Source organism: Camelus dromedarius, chromosome 12 (assembly GCF_036321535.1).
Source record: "Camelus dromedarius isolate mCamDro1 chromosome 12, mCamDro1.pat, whole genome shotgun sequence".
Classification (NCBI taxonomy): Eukaryota; Metazoa; Chordata; class Mammalia; order Artiodactyla; family Camelidae; genus Camelus; species Camelus dromedarius.
In genome coordinates this window covers 39253410-39274734 of record NC_087447.1, presented here as the reverse complement: position 1 = coordinate 39274734, position 21325 = coordinate 39253410, and the positions used below count along the sequence as shown (strand labels likewise).

The following is a 21325-nucleotide window of genomic DNA, read 5'->3' as shown; positions in this document are numbered from 1 at the left end:
TTTCCTTTTTAAATTATTTTTATTATTATAAGCAACTTTGCAGAAAGTTTATCCCATAACTTCTTCAATAATATTGACCTTTCTCTATGAACACTTACAACTTTTTCCATATGTATGCATCTTACTGACTAAATTTTATTCACTCTGCTTATGATGAGGGTCTTATTTTTCATGTAGCATTATTTATATTATTTTCTTTGACTTTTTCTGTATATTTATGGTCTAGCTTTATATTTACATGTTAAAGGATAGCATAATATCATATCCAGTTGATATGACAACTTATTTTCTCAAAGATGAATCAAACTTCTTACCCTTTATTGTTGGACTCTGTGATCACTAAAGCCCCAAAACAAACAAAACCCTGTTTCCACTATAAATTTTGGGAAAGTTTGTTGTTTGTTTTCATTTACACCCAATGAAATACTTTATGTGAACACATTGTCAACTCACTATTAAGTAGTAAAACATAAACATTTTGAGAGTAGCAAATCTAAAAATGGCTAAGAAATAATAGGAACAATGCAAGTAATTGAAGGAAAAATTAAAGAATAATTTATTTATTCTTCTGTCCTTATACTATAACATAATGGATTTTGCTGAAGTCTGATATAACACACTCAGAAGGCCAAATGGCCCAGTTGTGCTGCAGTCTGGAATCTCATTCATATTCATTGATTTATTCACTCATTCAACTGATATTTACACACCTACTATATGCTAGAGGGACTATTCTAAGTGTGGGAAATACAGCAGTAAAAATATCCCTCCCCTCACAGATCTTGTTGAGTAGAACATAGAACACATAAATGAATACATAACAAATTGTCAGGTAGTAAAAAGTGTTTTGAAGAAAAGCCAAGAAGGGTAAACGGGTGGAGAGTGACAGGATCGGGTGAACCGAGGAGGCTGCTGTTTTACAAAGGGTGATCTGGGGAGTTTTCTCTGATGGGGCGTGATAATTGAAGGGAGTGATTGACTCCTATATGTGTCTATGGAAGGAGATATCTTGTGTGTATCCATGGAAGAAGAATAGCCCACTTTTACCTCTCTGTTGTTTTTTATTCACTTGTTGAAACAATATCTGATTTTGTAAATATGCAACTATTTTGATAGCTATCTATGGGAGATATCTGTGGGAGATATAAGGGAATCCTACAGGTGTGGTGTCTGCCTCACAGAGTTTATGGGAAGACAAGAAATTACAAGTGTAATGATGCTTTGAGAGAGGAAGTCTAGGGTGCTTTTTATGCCTTGGAGGTCAGGGAAGGCTTCCCTGAGGAAGTGACCTTTAAGCCGAGAAGCAGGTGTGAACCAGATTAACGTGGACAGAGGCACTGAGAGTGAGGGAAATTTACAAGCAAAAGAGCCAGTGTACAACCTTGTTTTGCTGATGACTTTCACCTTGTGTCCCTTATCCAACCTCCCAAGGGCTAAGAAGTAACATCATTTGATCATATTTCCTTACCTCTCTCTGACAGTTGTACAAATGCACCAAGAAACGATTTAACAAATAGATAAATAAAGGAAAAGACACAGCACAGGGGGCAAAAAGAATAACAAAACAACCAAACCTAGATAACTCTACTGGTATTCAAGACTTGGATATCTTTATTTACAGTAAGTTTTAATGTTAATCAATCCTTTTGATAGCTGGAGTGCCCTTTGAAACATAGGATTGCAGTAATAAATTTTTCAAAGACCACTTATCAAGCTATAGTTATTTCCTGCTTTACTTTTAATTGGACTGCATATAAATTTTCTTGTGTCTTTAACATAAGATTTATGACAGAGAGAAGTAGCCACAGGAGGAGAAAAACCCCAAAACCCTTACAAGAAAAAATATGTAAGTTTTATTCCTTGTCTATACCAACGGATTCTTTGAAACCCGGTGCACTAATGATGTAGGGTAGGGAAGTTGAGGGCCCATTTCATAAGCCTATATTCTGCTCAAAACTGTTTATAATTGAGAAAAATTAGAAACAATGTGAGGGTTTTGCATATTGGTGTATGGTTACCCCATACAATAGAATACTCTGTAACCATTAGCCATTTTGTTGTAGCAGAAAGCTTAATGACATGGGGGAATGGTCACAGTAGATCAATTTTAAAAAGCAAGATACCAAGCAAAATTTCAGTGTGATAAAAATTAGGTCACAGTATAATAGAGTTATAAGGAAATCTTGACAAAGAAAATACATCAATATTTTAACAGGGGTTATATGTGCTTACTGAGATTATAGATTAATTTTTATTTTCTTCTTCATGTTTGTGAATTTTTTGTCACAAATAGGTATCAGTTTTATAGTCTGAGGGAAAAAAGCAATGGATGGTCTTTTTTCTTTGTTCTAGATGCTATGCCTTTTCATTCATCTATTGATCTGTTTCTAAACCAACACCAGATTATTTAAATTACCACACTTTTGCAGTATGCTTTGATAATGTGTTAGGTCAAATTCTCCCCCAACCCATCTCCTCTTTCCTTTCTCAAAAGCATACTGCAATTTTTTTAAGTTAACACTTTTCTTTGCTTTACTAACTAGAAACTAACTTTTTTTTTTTTTTAATTTGGAGCATGAATTTTAGTGCTGCTCATTCTAGCAAAGCAGAGCAAAACTTATGCTAGTTTTTTTAAAGACAGTGTCTGTTTGATCTTCAGGGCTTCTGCTGAGAAGCAGTGCAGTCACTGGTGCTTTAGCTCCCTCTAGCAAACACCCCTCCACCAAATGGAAAAGCCCCTTTGACATATGAGCACCAAGATCTCTGGAATCTTGGCCATGTCTGCAAACAAGATCTAGTCTAATGCCTAATTACACGGTCTAGGACACATTCCAAATGAGGTATTACTGCTCTCCCATTCTGAGCTGCTAGGACCATCCCATTCAAAAAAGAGCCAAAGATGATCTTTAAAAATAAAAATAGCTGAAAGAGTTACAAACACTGGTTAACCCATTAATGACAGACTTTTTAAAATTCCCATTTTTGTATACCCAGATATGTCCCCCTTGGTTAAAAAAAAAATCAAAGCACATATACACATATCAACATAATCTACTTTCAGTTGGGTCAGCTGCTAAGAGATAGCTATGATTCTTTTTCTCATTTACCCTTAAATAACAAATGTCTTCCAAAAATGGTCTGTACTCCCTGGTGCCCCATTGTCTTCACACTTTTCTGTCCCTGATTTCCCCATATCCTATGGTACATCTTCTGGCTCTAGAAGCAGTTTTAGTAAAAACAGCTTTCTTACAGTTAGATTTCTTTGTTGTTCTAACCCAAACCGTTTGCTCAAGTGTAAGTTTCCCTTATCTTGCTTCTACACCTGTCTGTTGAGACTTTCCTCGGGAGTTTTCCAAACCTGGATTTTCACTTTCTTGCTTCTTCTTTTGCTTTTATTACTCTGTATTTTCTCCTATTCTGATTCTTCTTTTACTTCAGTAGCCACTTTTGGGGACTCTTCATCAACCCATGCCCCTCACTTTGAGAGCCTCTCCTCTGTGTGTGTGTGTGTGGGGGGGGGGTGTATGTGTCTCAGGGGTTGAGAGCACCCATGAAGGACCATGTACCAATGGGGAGGAGGGTAAAGAGTGACAGAAAAATCATCAGGCAGACAGACAGAGAAAAGACCAGTCCAAAGGCCACAAGACCCCAGAGATAGGAGGAGATGGGAACTTCTTCATGCCTACTGTGCCCCAGTTCTAGTCCTCTGTGAGGATTTGCTGTGTTTCTTACTCTAGGGTTCCATGAGATACCTTCATCTTCTCCCAAGAAATCTCCCCCTTTGGGGTTAAGTTAGTTGAAGAGGCTTCTGTTTCTTGCATTCCCTAAGTCTGAGATGACATCCCTACCTCCGAGGCATAGTCCTGAGTATTCTCCTTCTCTCTACATGAAGCCCCAGTAAATTGGAAATTAAAAAAAATAATGCTCACCACCTTGAATTAATGACTCCTGAACCTATATCTCTAAAAATATGAAGTTTCTGCGGCGGGTATATCTCAGTGGTAGAGTGTATGCTTAGCATGCACAGGGTCCTAGGTTCAATCCCCAGTACCTCTGTTAAAAAAAATTAAATAAGTAAGTAAATCAATAAACCTAATTACCTCCCCCTCAAGAAACACACACAAATTTAAAAAACAACAACAAAAAATGAAGTTTCTTGTTTTCCAAAGGAATTGTCCAAAAGAGGTGATTGATTTACTGAAGTAGTTAAGCATGTAAGCTCTGGGGTCAGACTATCTAGCCTGAGGTCTCAGGACCTCTCTGCGCTTCAGTTCCCCCATCCGTAAAATGGGACTAATAGAAGTACCTACCTTATAGGGATTTGTGAAAACTAAATGAGGTAATGCATATAAAGCTCTTCGAATAGTGCTCAACTCATTGTAAACCTGCAACCAATATTGTTGTTGTTATTACTATTATTTATAGCAACACATTCCTGCTTGGTTTTCTACAAGAACTTTAACATGTCCATCTCAGGGCTTCTCAGTCTCCTTCTAAAGAGAGCACAGCTGCATAACTTCCTGGTCCTGTCATTGGCTTCTCCACTCAGTCCTACAGACCTGGAATCTGATCTCAGGTCTGTTGGACTTTAGAGCCTGTGCTTATTCCATTAGACTAGCAGTTCCCAAATTTGACCGTATCTCAGATCCCAAAGATACTGAATCAAATTCTCCCAGATTGGGACTTGGAAATCTATATTTTTAAAAACTCTTCAGTTAATTCTAACAAACCTGATCATTGGATCAGAGTTTGGGGAACTACTGTGGATTACACTAGTTTATCCTCACTAACTGTATCTGTAAAATGGGCACAGTAAATATCTATTTCATAGAATTGTAAACCTAATATATATTGAGTCTTTACTGTGTGCCAGGCACTGTGCCAAGGGCTTTCTACCTATATTCTCACTTAACTCTCACAACAGTCCTGTGAAGTAGATATTAGGTTATCTCTATATTACGATGAGGAAACTGAGGTACAAAAGAGGCTAAGTTACTTGATAAAGGTCATCCATCTAGCAAATGTGGAGAGCCAGCATATCGACTACTGGGATTAATGTAAAGATTATATTAGATAATGTATTTAAAGAACCTGGCACACAGTAGGTGCTCAGTAAAAGTTCTCTTCCCTTCCTTTTATCCAAAGGATACTATTCAAGTCCAGCAAATTTTATTTTATTTTTAACTTGTGCCCATTGTTTTGTTTTGTTTTTTAATTTAAACTCCTTTATGGTAGTATAATTTCTTACAGTAAACTATACATATTTCAGATGTACAATTTGATGGCTTTTGAGGGATGTATGCATCTATGAAACTACCACCACAATAAAAGTCCAGCAAATTTTAGATTGAGGACAATATTGTGATCTCAATAGTGGCCAGAGAACTGAAAATTTGGTATTCTGGAAGGCGGAAATAAAAGGAAGTCAGGTACCTGAGGAAGATGGAGGTGTTTGGGACCTCCAACAGAGAGAAACACAAGGGAAAACATAACACATGTGGAAGAACAGGCACACGTGAGGACGAACAGTAGCTTGGCCACCGAGGATAGGAAAAGGCAGGGTGTTAAAATTTAAAAGAGGAAAACCAAAGTATGAGGGTAGAACTACAGCGTCTCAGAGAGGCAGAGTCCTGAAAGATACCTATTCCAACCCACTCCCACCGTGTGGTCATCCGGTTCTTACTTGGACACCCTCTGTGACAAGAAACTCAATCTACCAAGGCAGAAGAGGCTCTAGTTGTTAGAAAATTCTTCAAATTGAGTCATTCTGGAACTTCTACCCACAGGTCCCCCTTCTATCCCTTGGGGCCCTGAAGAATAAGTCTAATTTCTCTTCTATTTGACAGCTCTTCAAATACATGAAGACAGTTACCTTGTACCCCTGGGGCAAAAACCTTACGCTTCCTTTAATCTTTTCTCCTGCGACATATTTCCTAACCTCATTACATCCTGGTCCCTCTCCTGTGCATGTAGATGGTTTCTTTTTGCCAAGCCTTCATTGGAGACAGAATTCCACGTGTATCATGACCAGCACTAGGCAGCATTGTAACCTCATCTTGTTTTACATGTCAGACTTCTGTCGATGTAGCCTAAATCAGCATTCATTTATTCTGGCAGCCACACTTCACTGAGGACTCAGATTGAGTCACCTAAGACCCTGTAGTGTTGTTTCACATGCATCTGCTAAGATACCTCTGCCCCTAGCCTGCCTTTCAGCAGTTGATTTCCTAGGACAGGACCCCCACATTTATCTCTGTTAGAGTCAGCCCATTGCTCCAACATTGCACTTGGCTTGTATTGTGTAATAGTGTCTTTTTCCCTCTTGGTCTTTTATTACCTGAAAATTTGGTGTACATCCTCTGCGTTTTCATTCAGAGCATTTATAAAAGTCCTAAAGTCTGGTGTGCAGAGAGCCTTCTGCCATCCTGATGATAACTGGTGTGGTCTGAAGGTTTTGAAGTCTAATGAACCTGGTTTGACTTGTGGCCTTGGGCAAGCTGTTTAAACTCTGAGTTTCAGTTTCCTTATCTGTAAAAAGGGATTGTGAGGATTAAGGGGGAAGATGCAGGGAAGGCACTTAGCATCTAGCAGTTGCTGCACAAATGTTGATTCTCTCCACCCTTCCTTCAGCTCAACATGGATTCATTAATCAGCATCTTTAGGTTATGGTTACTTAACAGGTTATTCGTCCAATTAATTACACTAGAATCCAGGAGTCTATTTCTTCATCTTGTCCACAATATCTTGTCAAGTACATTGCTAAAATCCCATTGTATAGCATAGTCTCCTCATGAAATCAGAACGAAGACAAAGTAAACAGCAATCAGATTCCACCATCATGTAAACTGGGGAAAAGTAGTAAGCTACCAATGAAGTTGGTTAACCTTGAAAACTGTCAACATTCAAACCACAAGCACATTTTGGGCACCCCTACGTTCCTGGCAATGTACTGGGAACGGGAAGAATTTTACAATGTTTAAAATGCAGTGCCTGTGTTTAAGGAACAAGGCTAGAATTCTAGAGTCATGGAAGCTAGTCTGGGTCACAGGATTGAGTGAAGTGATTTAGATCCATATGTTCATATATCCAGTTAAGAAACAAACATGTTAGGAGTTAGGTCCCGCCCCCACCCCTCTCCTTTAGTTAGGTGCTAAAGGGGAGAGGGCGAGTATAACAAAAAAGATACTGTCCTGGTATTAGGAGAGTTTAACACCTAACAGGGTTGGGAGTTCTTCGTACTAAAGATCCTCTGCTAAGGGTCTTAAAACAGATTCTACGTTCTCTCAGTACTCAAGTTGTATTTTGTTATGAAATGTTTATTTTCTGTAACTATTTGTTTTCTTCCGTCTCACTCCCTGGACAGCTTTTCTACGGTGACCAGAGCCACTGGGACGTAGTCTGACACACAGTAGGTGGTCAAAACGCGGCCACTGAAGGGAAACGCAATGAAATCGCTCCAGGCTTGAGTTTTTTTCTTTTGAACAACGAGAATGACAGCTCCAATGTGACGCTTGGAGGTCAGGACCAACGAAAAGAACGTAAGAATGAACACTAGAACGGAAAAGCCTTCTAGAAATACTAAGTATTCAAGCTCTCTTTTTGGACTTTGGCAAACCAAGATGTTTTGGGAAGGGTCTGGCACACTGTGTTCCTAAAATTGGTTTGCTAGATGGAGTTGGAGGGAGGCGAGTGAGGAAATGCTGCTTTAGTCAGGATGCCCCGAGTGAAAAGGGGGAGGGAGGAGGAGTAAGAGCCGTGAGCCAGACGCAAGCCAGGAACCTAGAGAAGAGGGACATCCCAGGAAACTGCGAGGAGTGCGGCGTCTGCACCCGCAGTGGCCAAGGCGAGCGGGAGACCTGAAGGGAAAGAGAGAGGGCAGGGGCGAGGAAATCCAGGGAAAGCGCGCGGATTGGTCCTCGCCTTGGGGCGTGCGCTTCTGTGCGCCAAGCGATTGGTGGCGGGAAAGTAGCAGGTAAACCGGCCCCCGCCGCCTCGTCATTGGTCAGCGGCCTCTCTAGCTGCCACACAAATGGCCAGCCGGCCGCCGAGCCGCGCGCGGATTGGCCGGGGTCGGCCGCCGCGACCGGCTCCCTTCGGGCGCTCGGATTGGCTAGCGGGAAGAGGCAGGTATCCGGGCTCCGCGGCTCCTCCATTGGTGGGCGGGGAAGGGGGGTTGGGCACAGCGATTGGTGGGCGGGGGGCCGGGCCTGGGCCGGCGGGGAGCGGATTGGTCGGAAAGTAGGTTAGTGGTGCGACATTTAGGGAAGGCAGAAAGTAGGTCAGGGACGGAGGTGCCTGTTTACCCGCGCCGGACTCACCGCCGCCGCCGCCGCGGGATCCGAGTGGGGGCGCGGGCGCGGGCGCTCCCGGCGAGCCACGGTGAGTGTCGGGCTGGCCGTGGCCAGCGGAGCGGCCGCGGGCACCCCGTCGGGGCCGTTATCACCCTAGCAGGCGCAGCACCTCCGCCGCCGCCCGGGGCGCAGCCCGGCCGCCGGGGAGCCCTGCCCGACGTGCCCGCTGCCGGCCTTAAAGGGCCCGTGCCCACTCCCTGCCCCCACCCGGGCTGCGGAGAGGCTGCACCCCTTAAAGGCGCCGCGCCCGTCCGCCCCCATCCTCCCTCGCTGGGGCTGGCACTGCGGGGTAGAGCGGGCAGAGGTGCCGCAGGCGCCCTAAAAGGGGCTGGGAAAGAGTCCACGGGAATACCCATCTCCCCTCCGCGGGCATCGCTACCTGACGGGGGGTAGGTGGGAGCAGCCAGCTGCCTCTTAAAGGGACAGCCCCGCCCTTTGGGAGCAGTGACTTGGCTGAGGGCGAATCCTAGGACGTATCACCAGGAGGTGCGGGGACCCCCAAGGGGACCACCCTTGACGGTTGCGTCCCAAGGGCGTTGGGCGAGAGATGCCTCTTCTGTCCTTCCTCCCCTTCTCCTCCACTTCCCTTTCGGGAGCCTGCGGGGCTGGGTGGGGGTGGGGAGGGCGCCTCTGCCGGGCTTGGGGAGTCCGATCCCCCTCTGCCCCTTTGGCCCTGTCGCAGGGGCTAGCGTGGCACCTGGGAATCCCCTCCCAGAGATGGGGCCGACCCTGGCCTGCGAACTTTCGTCTGGCCTGCGCCGTCTGGGTCCTGGGCAGCTCCAGGAGGATCCCCCGTGGGTCTGAGAGCAGGTGCTTTATGGCGCAGGGATGTCGCCCGGCGCCCAGGTGTGGGCCCGCCGCCGGCCTTGGAGTCTAGGAGACACGCGGAGGGCGCCGCGAGGCTTGCTGTAGCCGCGGGTTTGACAGATGTCAAAGAAAAATGTTCCCGCTCGCGATTGCCGGGCGTTGACAGCCAAAATAGCTCTCGTTTGCTTTGAGGAAGAAGTGGAAGACTAGAAATTAATGCCGACCTTGCGGGGCTCGAGTCGGTCACCCGGGGGTCGTGGGAGCGGGTGTGGGGCGCACGCAGGTGCCCGAGGGCAGGCGCAGAGAAAGGAAGGGCTGCCGTGGACGTCCCTGGACGTTGGCGTCTCTTGTCAAGTTTGTGCTGGCTGGTGGGGGACCAGGGGCTGACCCGCCTTCTCCCCACATTCCCCAACCCTTTCCCCCTCCCCCGCCTCGGCCCCTTCCTAGTCACCTAGCGTTGTTTTGGCACTTTCGCTCTTGCGGTCTGCTCTCCCTGCTTACGTAGCTACTCCCGGCAAGGAATTATTAGCCAAGTTTTATCACCCAGCTGCCAGAAATAAGATTCGAAGAAGCATTTCTTGACTGTACGGGTGTTTCCAGTATCTTCCTTTAAAAAAGAAAATCCATAGAAGCTGCCTATTATATACATCTAGTTTCCCACAACGCTTGCTTGTCATTTGTCCTTCTGACATCTGCTGCTGTTCCCCCCTTTAATCTATTTTTATATGACAACTATTATTTTAATTCTTCTGGTCCCATTGATATCAGGATCTATCAATTTGGGTTGGTGGAGTTTTTAATTAATGTACTGGTTGAATCATGAGCTTAAAATAATCGTTTCTGCTCCTGAGCAGTTTTGAATAATCTCATGCTCTCTGTTCTTGCAAGACTTAAAAAAGAAAAAAAAAAATCTGCTGTTAAATTTGATTCCCGTGTCAATGAAACTACGAAATATTTTTTTAAACACAAAATTGAATCTTTCACTCCATGCTCTGTTACTGGGTTCACTTTACTGATGAGTCTCTCACTTTGTTGTTTGTATTTAGAACACTTTAAAATTTCCTGGGCAGGATCTGAAATTGCCTGTATCATCTAAAGCTGGATCTGTAGAAGCCTTTTTGGTCTTGATTGTAGATGTAGCCAGTGAATAATGATAATGTTAAAACTCTAGTTAAATTTGTACCTTATTCCAGCCCCTAAAGTTTAGAAAGAGGGAGAGAGAAGGGAGCAGGTGTGGTGGAGGAGCATTAGCCTGAGAGTTAGAATATCCTGGTTCTCGCCCAGACTTGGGCTTTCATGGATGTGCCACTTGGGACAAGTCACTGAGCCTTTCTGGGTTCTACTTGCCTCAGATGGAAAGCAAGGCAGTTGAACCAGGTGATCTCAGAGGTTCCTTCTGCTCTAAAGTTCTGTGCACCTCTAAATATTTAATACATCTGAATTCAGGTTGGTATTTACCTGCTGGAACTTCCAGAATATCTGAGCTGAAATCCTATTTTCGTAGGAAACTTAAACAGATCAACAGATGGTGTTTTAAAGAATCCATTTCAAATGATTTATAAAAATGATGACTACTTGGGAGTTTGCTGTTTGCAGAAGAGGTCTGCCTACCACAAGGAGGCAAACCTCCTATTTATCCCTCCACATCAACAATCTCTATGCAGTTTATGTACTAAATGGTGGGCAAGCATTGTGGAAAGACTTGTTAACAGAATGCATAAGAATATGAAAAAACTAGATGTTCAGTATCTCTCTGGTATAAGGGTTGCCTTCCTTCTATGAGCTTTCTTCTATTTGTGATTCCATTCCATGGTGGTTGGAGAAAGTCAAATATTAAAGGAACAGCTTCCAGCCCATATGATATTACATTCACAGCCGGTGATTTTAATTAACATGGTAGCACTTGCAGGGAAATAAAACATCCTTTCTAGATCTTGAGGTTTAGTTAGGAGCCCAGAAACACAGCTGTGAAACCCTTCTCTGCAGTCTTGTCTCTCTTCAATGCCACTTCATCACAATACCTGGACTTGCCCCAAACTCCCACCCTGATTTTTCTCCTCCCTTTCTCTCTAAACAAGACCTGCTCTGACTTAAGCTCCCTCAGCATCTCTTCCTTCCTGTTCAAATGTCTTGTCTTTTTCCCCCATGTCTCCTCCTCTCCTCCCAGTTCAGAAAAAGCAAGTGGATTTCTCCCCTGATCCCTCTTCTTGGACCCTCACTTTGGGCAGGAGCCTGGTCCCTGGGAGCAGAACCTGGCGCTGGGGTTGGGTGCGGTGGCCTTGGACAAGTGCTGGACTCCATTGACTGCAGGCTCCTCCTCTGTGGTGCAGTGACAGGTGCCTGCCTTGTGGAGTCCCTGTCAGAATCAGGGGAGATGATGCCTGTAAAGTGCTCGGCATACAGGAAGCCCTCCCTCAGTGTTTACTGCCATTCTCACCCCCGCCCCCCAGCTGCCACGATCCTGTCCCTGGAATATCCTTCATGCTGTTTGCCCCCTCAGCCTCCTCACCAACCCCAGAAAAGCCCTTGTCTTGACTGGGAAGGGAAGGGTGGAAGGGGAAGAAACAGGCCTGCTGGGGGCTGCTGTGCAGTTGGCAGCTTTCCTGTGTCTGCACGTGGTGCCTCTGGGTCCCTACATCTCCTCCCCTCCCTGCCCGGCAATGTCTCCCAGGGCTGTGAATGCTCACCTGCTCCACTCTCTCATCTGCTCCCTCCTTAGCTCCTGCCCTCTGGCTTCTCTCTCTACCACCCTTCTTCATACTTCTTCTCAAAGATCTCCCAGAACTTTAAGTCTTCAATTGCAGGGGCCCCTTTCTTAGTCCTAAATCGTTGTTCTTGGCCCCTTTATAGTTTTTATGTGCCTGTCTTTCCTGCCTTGAAATCCCCTCCTCCCTCAGCCTTTAGGTCACATTGCTTTCATGGTTTTCTTCCTGCACACCCTCAAAGGAGTGTCTGTCCTGGCCTCCACTCTTCACACTGTTCTTCTCTGCTTGGGGTCCTCTTTCCAGTCCTGATGTCCCTCTCCTGCTTCAGCTGCTAGCAGGTCCATTGTAGACATTAATGGTAGCCAGCATCTGTGACCTTGGAGTTACAGATTACAAACTGCTTGCAAGCATGGTCTCATTTCATCCTCATGACACAAGTACCCCTTCACCATCAGGCTGTCTTGATAGGGACTTTGGTTGGGTGGTTAAAAGCGCAGGTCTTGGAGCCAGATTTCACATCCTAACTGTTCCTTATAAGCTTTATGACTTGTGGTCAAGTTGCTTTGCTCTCTCAGTCTTGGTGTCCTCATCAGTAAGACTGGGATCCCTCTAGTCCTTAGCTCAGAGTGTTGTGTGGATTCATTGTGTTCAAGAATTAAAAATCCATGAAGCTCTTCATGACACATAGTAAGCATTCAGTGGATGTTAGCCACCCTTCTTACTGCTCCTTCTCACCTCTCCACGCCCAGCCCACCTGGCCACCAGTCCTCAATGTGTGCACAGGACTGGCCAGTCAGGCTGAAGAGCTGTTTGCTCCCTGGACCAGCCCATCACCTGTTCTATGCCCCAACCTCTTCAGGTCCAAATCCTTCTCTTAGTTAAGACCCAGGTCAAATGCTTGGTCCTCCTGGAGCTATTTGTTTTTCTTCCTCCCCACCCTGGGCAGCAGTGTCCCCCAGCCCTTGATCTGGCTCTGGTTATTTTAGATACTGCTGTATCCCACACCATGTTGGGCTGTCTCTGGGAATATCTCACCTACTGGCTCCAAGCCACGCACTTTGGGAGGAGTTCATCCTGGCTTTTCCAAATCACAAGCAGAGGGAGCCTTCAGGGTATGCTTGTTCAATCCCAATTAATGGTCTGGAGGAGGAGGAGATGGGGTGGGATAGACACTCAGGGACTAAGCCTGCAGAAGGAAGGGGGATACACCTTTGGAGAGGTAGGGGCATGAGAAGAGGTTTGCACTAGGGGCACATGTGGATGTGGCCACGAGTAGTTAGGTCTGTGTGGAAGGAGGGTTTGAGTTGGGGACCTAAAGTCAGGGAGATGAGATTGGATGAGCTTTAGTCATCTCTGCTTCAGGAGGACATGGAGTGCTGGCATATGATGGGAGATGACTTTTACATTAGTACATGCTGTCCTTTTAAATAGCATAAACTCATGTTTATCCAGTCTGGTTAAAGAGGGAGATGGATGGCCTGTCTGATTTAATATTCTGGTTAATACTCTACCCATTGGATTTTGTACATATGCTGAGTAAAACATTCACAAGTATTTATGCCTTCGACTACTGTTTGAAATGTGTGACCTGGTCAAATTAGTTAGCTTCCTTGAGCCTGATTCACCTCATTCGTAAAATAGGAATAATGATGATAATGGTAATAGCCGCTGACATCTACTGGACATTCTCTAAGTGCCAGCAACTATGTTAGTCACCTTACGTTTATTAACTTGTTTAATCCTTGTACCCCATGAGGTAGGTGGAATTATTATCCTTATTTTATAAGTGAGGTGGCTCTGTGAACTGCCCAGCTGGTATAGGGTGAGGCCGGACCTGTGCACAGGGGGCATCCAGAGTCTGCTCTCCAGGCATCACGGTAGGCGCCTGCTGGGAGGAACCACTGGATTCGATAGAGTTTGAAGCACCTGGCACCTTGTCAGGAACCAAGCAGTCCTGTGGTGTTTGGTAACCAGTCTTACTGTTGACAAACATGGTGTGTGTCTCCTTTTAAGGAGGACTGAAATCTTTTTTTTTTTTTTAGAGGTGGGGAGGTAATTAGGTTTATTTATTTATGTATGTATTTATTTTAATGGAGGTACTGGGGATTGAACCCAGGACCTTGTGCATGCTAGGTACACACTCTACCACTGAGCTACACCCTGCCTCCATCCTGCCTTTCTGCATCGTTACTGTGACATGGGCCTCCTGTGGCTCAGCCGACCCCTCCCCAGGCAGCTCTTTGTGTGAGATGAACCTCCCAACAGAACTCATCACCCACTGCCCCTGTGTCATAACCATCTGCAGAGCGCCTCCCTGGGGAGGAGACCTTTTCTAAAGTCTCTCACCGTCTTCCTCCTCTCCCCAGCTCCTTACCCAAAGAGAGGTATCTACAGCCTTGGATGTGTGTGTGTGTATGCGTGTGTGTGTGCGTGTGTGTGTGTGTGTGTGTGTGTGTGTGTGTGTGTATTTTTAATGCCAGTTGTTCCCCAAATACATTTAGATAGTATGGGAAACATTGTTTTATGTCAAGAACCTGTTACATAAAAATGTGTTATATAATGTTCAAATATATACTGCACAGTGAAATTAGATACCACTTTTTTTCCAAAGAATAAAAAGATAGTAAACACAAGCTATACTGAAGATAATTAATCTCAGATTTGAAAGGCATGGAAAGAGTCATTGTTTTGAACCTCTGTTCGCCTTCTTGAGAGCTCCAAGTGTAGGCTGTATGGGAAGTTGACCCGAATCTGTCATGGAGTGCTGCTGTGAAATACTCTGGAAGTTGTCTTTTTTTTAGGGAGCTCACTTCCCTCTTGCTCATCTCTTGCTCATGTCTAAGCAGAGGGAAGAGGCTCTTTTTGTCTCCCCGCCCCTCCTACTTAGGCCATCCTGATCATCTACCCAGTTTTCTGCTCTACCTTCTACTTCTGTCAATTCCTCCCACACGATGTGGCCAACATTGTCTTCCAAGAACAGCCCTGCTGCCAGTGGCCTGTGGTTGGCACCCCTGCGTCCAGTCCTCCAGAGTCTGACCCTGTTCCCCCTACCAGCCCCATTTCCAGACCGAGCCCAGCACCTGGGGTTCAGTTCTGCTGTGTCTGCCTGCCCAGCCCAGGCCACCCCACCCCATACTCTCTTTTGCTGTCTGTCTTCACTCAGGTCTCTCCCTTGATCAGAGAGGTGTCTGTTCTTGGCCTCGGCCTGCCTGAATCTCACTTCTGTGTGAAGCCTCCTCTGATGGTATTTGCCTCCTTTGCTCTCTTTCTCTATTTTTTTTTTTAACTTTTGATTGCCAGCCATTCATTGGAAGCATTGGTACGTCATAATTAGTAAATGATCATAACAATTCCAATCAGGATGGCCAGTTCTCTCCTTTTTTAATTGTTTCATGAATAATTATCTTGTCCTCACTTCCCACTCTCTAACTCTACTCATTTACTCATTCAGTGAAGTTTATTGGGTGCCTACCATGTGCACAGCAGTGTTCCAGGCACTGAAGACACAGTGGTAAACAAAACAGCCCCAGTGGGAGAAGACAGACCAGAAACAGTTAAGCATGGTAACTCCTGGTAGTGATAGATGCTAGGAAAGCAACCACAGAGAGTAAAACAGTAGTGATGATGAAGAAGGTTGCTTTAGCTAGGTCCTCGGGGAAGCCTCTCTGAAGAGGTGACATTTGAGCTCAGCTGTGGGAAGATGTGGGGGAGAATATCCCAGGAAGAGGGAATAATTGGTGCAAAAGCCCTGAGGTTAGAAGTAGCTTGACTGTTTTTGAGGAGAATAAAGGCCAGTGTAGCTGGATTATGAGTTCCTTGAGTATAGCTATTTATCCTCCTTGTCACCCTTAGCCCAGTGCTAAAAGGCCCTGTAAATACTTGCATTCTAAACTGGTGCATTTGCCCTTGGTTATATTTTGTATAAACAGCTCAAAAGGCTTTTAATAAAACATTATATTGCATATAAACAAATCAAGGGTTTGAAGGGTTTTCTCATAAATATACTCTTAGCATGTATCACTATTGCTGTTTTAATTATGTTTAGTGCAGAGCTTCAGACCTCAGAATTCTGTTTTACATGCACAGCCATCTTAAAAACAGGTTTTGTTCCAAAAGTTCATTTGTAAGGCAGTTGATGGAAACTTGGGATACATTTTTCTATAGAAAAAAATGGACTAAATGGTGGTTTGGTTCCCAGCAAGCCCACAAAAGCCATTTAGGGCAGACTTTAGCTGAAACCATACTGTTTAGTACTAAAGCGTTATCAGCGTTAATTAAGCCTTCTGAAGCTAGACCCCCTCATCTGTATAGTATTATAGGTCATTTACTATTAGCATTAAAGGGATGCATTTACCTTAGAGACTTCTACTATTTTTCCAGTCTGACAAAGAAGTTTATAAAAGGGATTTTTACCTTTGTGCCTTTAAGATTTCACTTCATGTGTTGTAAATGAGGCAGTGACGTGGAGAGTGGGGAAACCCCTGGACTAGGAGCTGGAAAAGGCCTGGGCTCCAGTCTTGGCCCAGCCACTGACTTGCTACGTGACTTTGAGTAAGTTGCCCTTGTTGAACTTTGATTTCTCAGGTCCTTCTTGGCTATAAAATCCTCTTTTCTCAGCATAACAGGAAAACGTGCATATATTTCATTAGTCAAACCTGCCCTCCAATGGCTACCTCCATTTTTTTTTTTTTGAAGAAGTAGGTGGCACACAAATAACTCAAGAAGTTCCCATGTGTGGTGCTCAACAGTTATACCTCCAGTATGAACGGTGATTTTGATCTGCTATCTCTCTTGATGAATTAAAAGAGATTTTGTCCTAGAACTTTTGGTCCGGATAAGATTCCTGTGTTCTTGGCCAACTTATCTTCCACATAATTATGTAAATCGTTTTTTCTTTTTAACTCTTAGGGATATAAATGGTGACTCTGGTTTGCTGCTTTTGAAATACACTTATAAGTGCCCTTAGGGAATGGAATGAGTTTGCAGGAGAGAGCAGAGCTAAAAGAGTGTGGGATCAAAAACAATTTTAAATGTTAAATGCAAAGCTATTTTCAGTATCCTGCTAGAAGAAAAAAAAATTTTTTTAAGGCTTCAGATGATAGAAGAGGTTTCTGCTGTAAAGGGAGAAAAGAGCCTTAGGTTTTGCAGTGGTGGAAACGACCTGATCCTGTAACTAACGACCACTCCAGCCACCTTCCTCCTTTCCCACCTCTGAGTTTTGTTTTTGGCCTCAAGAGCCACATTTGCCATTTGAGAGGTTTGATATTTAAACGATGCTAGTCTCAGAGCTCAGTTGGGACTTAGGGTGTTGGAGGCTTAGAGTTTAGCTGACTTTGGGTGCAGAGTGTTACATGGAGAACTTCCACAGTAGATTCTAGAGTGAGGGGAGCCTCACTGGGAGTGACAGTGCACTTTTAGCACTGCCTCTGTTTGATATCTTGTAAATGGTACATTCCTTTTTTTTTTCTTTTTTCTTTTTTCCTTACCTAAAGGCATAGGGAGGAGTTGGTGCAAGAAGTTGTTGCTCTGCGGATTTCACTTTGGAGCTAGAGGGTGGTGTTATACCTAGCCTTCCTCCTTAAATGCTGGAATATGGGCAGGAATTTTGTCTGTTTTGTTCTCTGCTGTATCCCCAGCAACTACAACGGTGGCTGCACAGAGTAGTCACTCAATAAATCATTGCTGAGTGAGTGTGTTCAGCTTGGGGAAAACCTTAACTTTTCCACCCTCTCTAACAGGACAGGTTCATGAGCTTGGTCTTGCAATGTACTTTGGATTCTAGGTTACTGTTTCCTTTTCACATCTGTGTTTTTCTTATTCTTCAAGTCATCCAGATATCAGTATCTTTTATGGATGATGAGGACTTAACCAGCCGTGGTTGTCCCTGCCCTGCTGATGTTCATCTTTATGTTATCTTTAATTGGCTCCAAAGTACAGCAAGTCAATAGCTGAGCCACAGCAACTAAAAGAAAACTTACTGCATGTTTCTTTGGGTGCAGTACTACACATTTCTTTATTCAGTCAACAAATAACTGAACGGCAATATACCAGGCACCATGCTAGACCCAGAAGAAGAGCAGAAATAGTCATTGTGGCCAAGGAACCTGCAGTTTCATTTGCAGAGAGAAGATAATCCAAGGCCAGTAATGTGTTATAGATGTTCTATAATTGCTACAGGAATCCAGAGACTAGAGAGATCTTTGTGAGTTGCTGTGGCAGGGAGGAGGCTTCATGCAAGGGATGAGATTTAATCCAGACTTTTAAGGGTGGATAGAATTTAGAGTCACAGAAAAGGGTAGCACAGGTGCTTCCAGGGAATAAGTGGGTGGGAACATAGCATCATTAAAAGCACAGAGGTAGGAATGACCAGTTTGTATCCAGGGACACAGACTTGCCTAGAATGGAGGGTTCTTCATTTCAGACAATATAGTTGCTAATATAGAGGAGTTCTTATGGTGTCCTTAGTACTTTATGTATATTATCTGATTTAATGCCTACAAAACCCATGAAGTAGGTACTATTATTAGCATCACTTTAGAGAGGAGGAAATTGAAGCACAGAGTGATCCAGTAACCTGCCTAAGAAGGTTACTGGATCCACATAGCTAAGAAGCAGTGGATCCAGGCTTAAAAACCAGGCCATGGAGGCTCTTGATCAGTGTCCTCCTCTGTCTCCCAGTGTCCTCCAGATGCAGGATTTGGGTTTGGTTGGGGGTTTTACAGTCATGATCTGGAAATGGACAAGGCTCTGTTTAGTCCACTCCTTCATTTTTTAGAAGAGTCAAAGTTTACCTACTGAGATAGAGACTGGTAGACAACCACTGAAGTTGCTTTATGATTATTCTGATTCTGATTTTAGTGATGTGAAATAATTCTCCCTAAAGAATTAGTCCAGTGTGAGTGTTCCAGTTGGATTGGAGCAGAGGGACTAACTACAGCAGAGACCTGATCAGAGACTCCTAGCTGAATCCAGGCAGAGATTCAGCTGAAAGGAGCCAGAAGTGGGAATTAATTGTCAATTATGTTAATCAGCACGGCTGTGTTCAGTCATCCTTTAGAATTCTAGAGTGTGGGGAACATCTGCCTGTGTGAGTGGCTTTCAAGTATGTGAATCTGCACTGTACTGTGACCGAGACACCTTGGTTAATGAATTCTCCAGAAGCAAAGCACCATTATGGAAGTCAAATGTTTAAAAACAAATACTCACATTTTCTGGAAAGAGCAGCTAATTGGGAACTAGATAGCCTGCATTCTAGGGTCCTTCTGCTACCTAAGCACCAGATAGCCTAAGCCAAATAACTTAATGTCTCAAATTGTGGCTGATTCTTTATCTGTGGAACAGGTGTAACAATTCCTGTCCAGTCCCTTACAGTGTGGTTCTGATGCTGGAGTGAGATAAGGAAAGAATATGGATTTTGAAAGCTGTAAAGTTGCTCTCCGGTTGTTGGGAGCAGCAGTTATCATTTTAATAGTGAAGGTGTTCAGGCCTTTGAGGGAGAGCCTGGAGGCGCAGAAGTTCCCCAGCCTCCAGGTTGCGTTTAGGGATGTGGCGCTGTCCACCAGATGGGTGCTGACGGGCCTCACTTTGCAGGATAGGGCCCTATTTTAAAGATGATAATATATTTCACCCTCAGAGATAGGAACCAACCTGGGCATGAATGGAAAAGTTAGGCACAGATAACCTAACTAAATCTATTCTCCTTGGCATACACATCTCAGGATAGCGATGGGCAGCTGTGAACCAGAAAAACAAGTGTCAGTATCTAGCCAGCTGGGCGATTGGGCATTCTGAGATGTTTCACCTGGGGCAATAGGCAGGAATCCAGAAGAACCTTGATTATCCCAGGGAATTAATGGGTGAGCCAGCCTGCTGTCCAGGTAGTACCTGGTTACAAAGCCTGTAACAAAGTCTTGACAAGAAGGACTGGAAACTTGCCAAATCTTAATTTTTTGTGAGCATTGCATGATATATTTATTATTCATAATAATAATTATAGCAGTACTTAACCTTTGAGTATTTACCATCTGCCGAGAACTATGCTAAGTGCTTACATGATTTTCCTGTTTCATATTCACAATAGCCCTGCAGGCTGGCCACTGTGAGTCCCACTTTCTAGTTAGGGAGACTGTGACCAGTCTCCAATGGTACATAGTGAGTGGAAAAGCTGTGATTCAAACCTAGGACAGTCTCACTCTAGAGCCTGCATGCTTACCTGCTGCAGCCTTCTGCCTCTCTTTTCCTGGGGCCCTAAAATGCTTCCTGAATCTGGTTTTGAGGTTCCTGACAGCACACTGGGTGTTTGGAAGGCATTTTTGGTTGATAGACGTGTCACAATCCAGTAGCCTCAGCTTACTGTGGCTCCTCCTTCACAGCCCATGGTTGACATCTCACAGCTCTTGCCAGCTGTCCAGTGACTTGTGAACAAATGGATGCCAAGGGTGAATGCCCCAGATTCACTAACTCCTGCCGACTGATGGATATGAGGGGATTTTAAAGAGGGGAAGACAGAACAATAAAAGAATTGCTCTGGGTCAGTTTTTCAAAAAGTGCCTGGGTAGTTGGTAGTCTGCTTCATTTTCATGTTGATGCTGGTCAAAATCTCACCACAAAAATCTTTCCAGAGGTCATGATCCTAATAACAATGCCATTCACCTCTCATGTGTGATTTACAAAGTAGTTTTTATGTGTGTTTTCTTGTCTAGTCTTCACCACAACCTTAAGAGGAGAGATATTATAAAGTCTCTTTGTAGGCTAGAAATATCTAGAGAGTTTAAGCTACTGCCCAGGGTCCCAGAGCTAGTCAGTGGCAGTCAGGCTTAATAAACACCACTTTCCTGACAACTTCTCTCTTCCCAAGTTCCTCTTTGCTCACTCTGTTGAAGATGTTCTTAATGTTCTGATTTACTATATTTAGAAGTCAGCAGGAATTACTAAGGTGAAGTATTTTGTGCTACACACTACACTGTTACTGACTCAGAATAAATAAAAGCTCACGTGATTGGTTGCTGTGTTGGGTTTAATTGATTTGCACCTACTTTCTTTGCTAGCGAATACACACAGATCTCCTGTGGTATGTTATTGGAGCAGCAGTCCTTCTATCTTTAAAAGTCTCAAGGTTTCAGTGGGTGATAAAATGTGGAGTTTACATAATTTCTTTAAAGAGTTGACCATAGAGTTCTTGGTTAGGAACACAAGCTCTTAATTATCACATTGTTTCCATGGAGAAATTAGCCTTGGGTCTCGTGATTTCAGCCCTCTGCCTTTTCTAGGAATGGAGTGAACTGCAGGAGAGAGGACTGGTTGTGTCATCACTTAGAGCTCACTCCCCTCCTGTTACTGCTGGAGGCTGGGTTGTTTTTCTGGACCCTCTCAATTTTTCCTGTGACCTAAACATAAATCATCTTTGTGATCCTGGTCATTTCATTTTTGAAAAGTTTTCCATGAAATAAACCTGAATGGAAC

At 44.2% G+C, this 21325-nt stretch overlaps 1 protein-coding gene across 8 annotated transcripts in view; it reads left to right on the top strand.

The window, feature by feature from the left end:
- BMAL1 (basic helix-loop-helix ARNT like 1) overlaps positions 1-21325 on the top strand; it is a 354823-nt gene that overhangs the window by 247965 nt on the left and 85533 nt on the right. For 4 of the 8 annotated variants that reach the window (XM_064492562.1, XM_031459989.2, XM_031459988.2 and 1 more), the window contains exon 1: positions 8234-8379. The gene's annotated coding sequence lies outside the window, so the exon portion shown is untranslated. Of the gene's footprint in view, positions 1-7363; positions 7539-8232; positions 8380-21325 lie in introns of those variants that run through there. The other 4 variants (XM_064492559.1, XM_064492560.1, XR_010383397.1 and 1 more) reach the window with 3 other exon arrangements.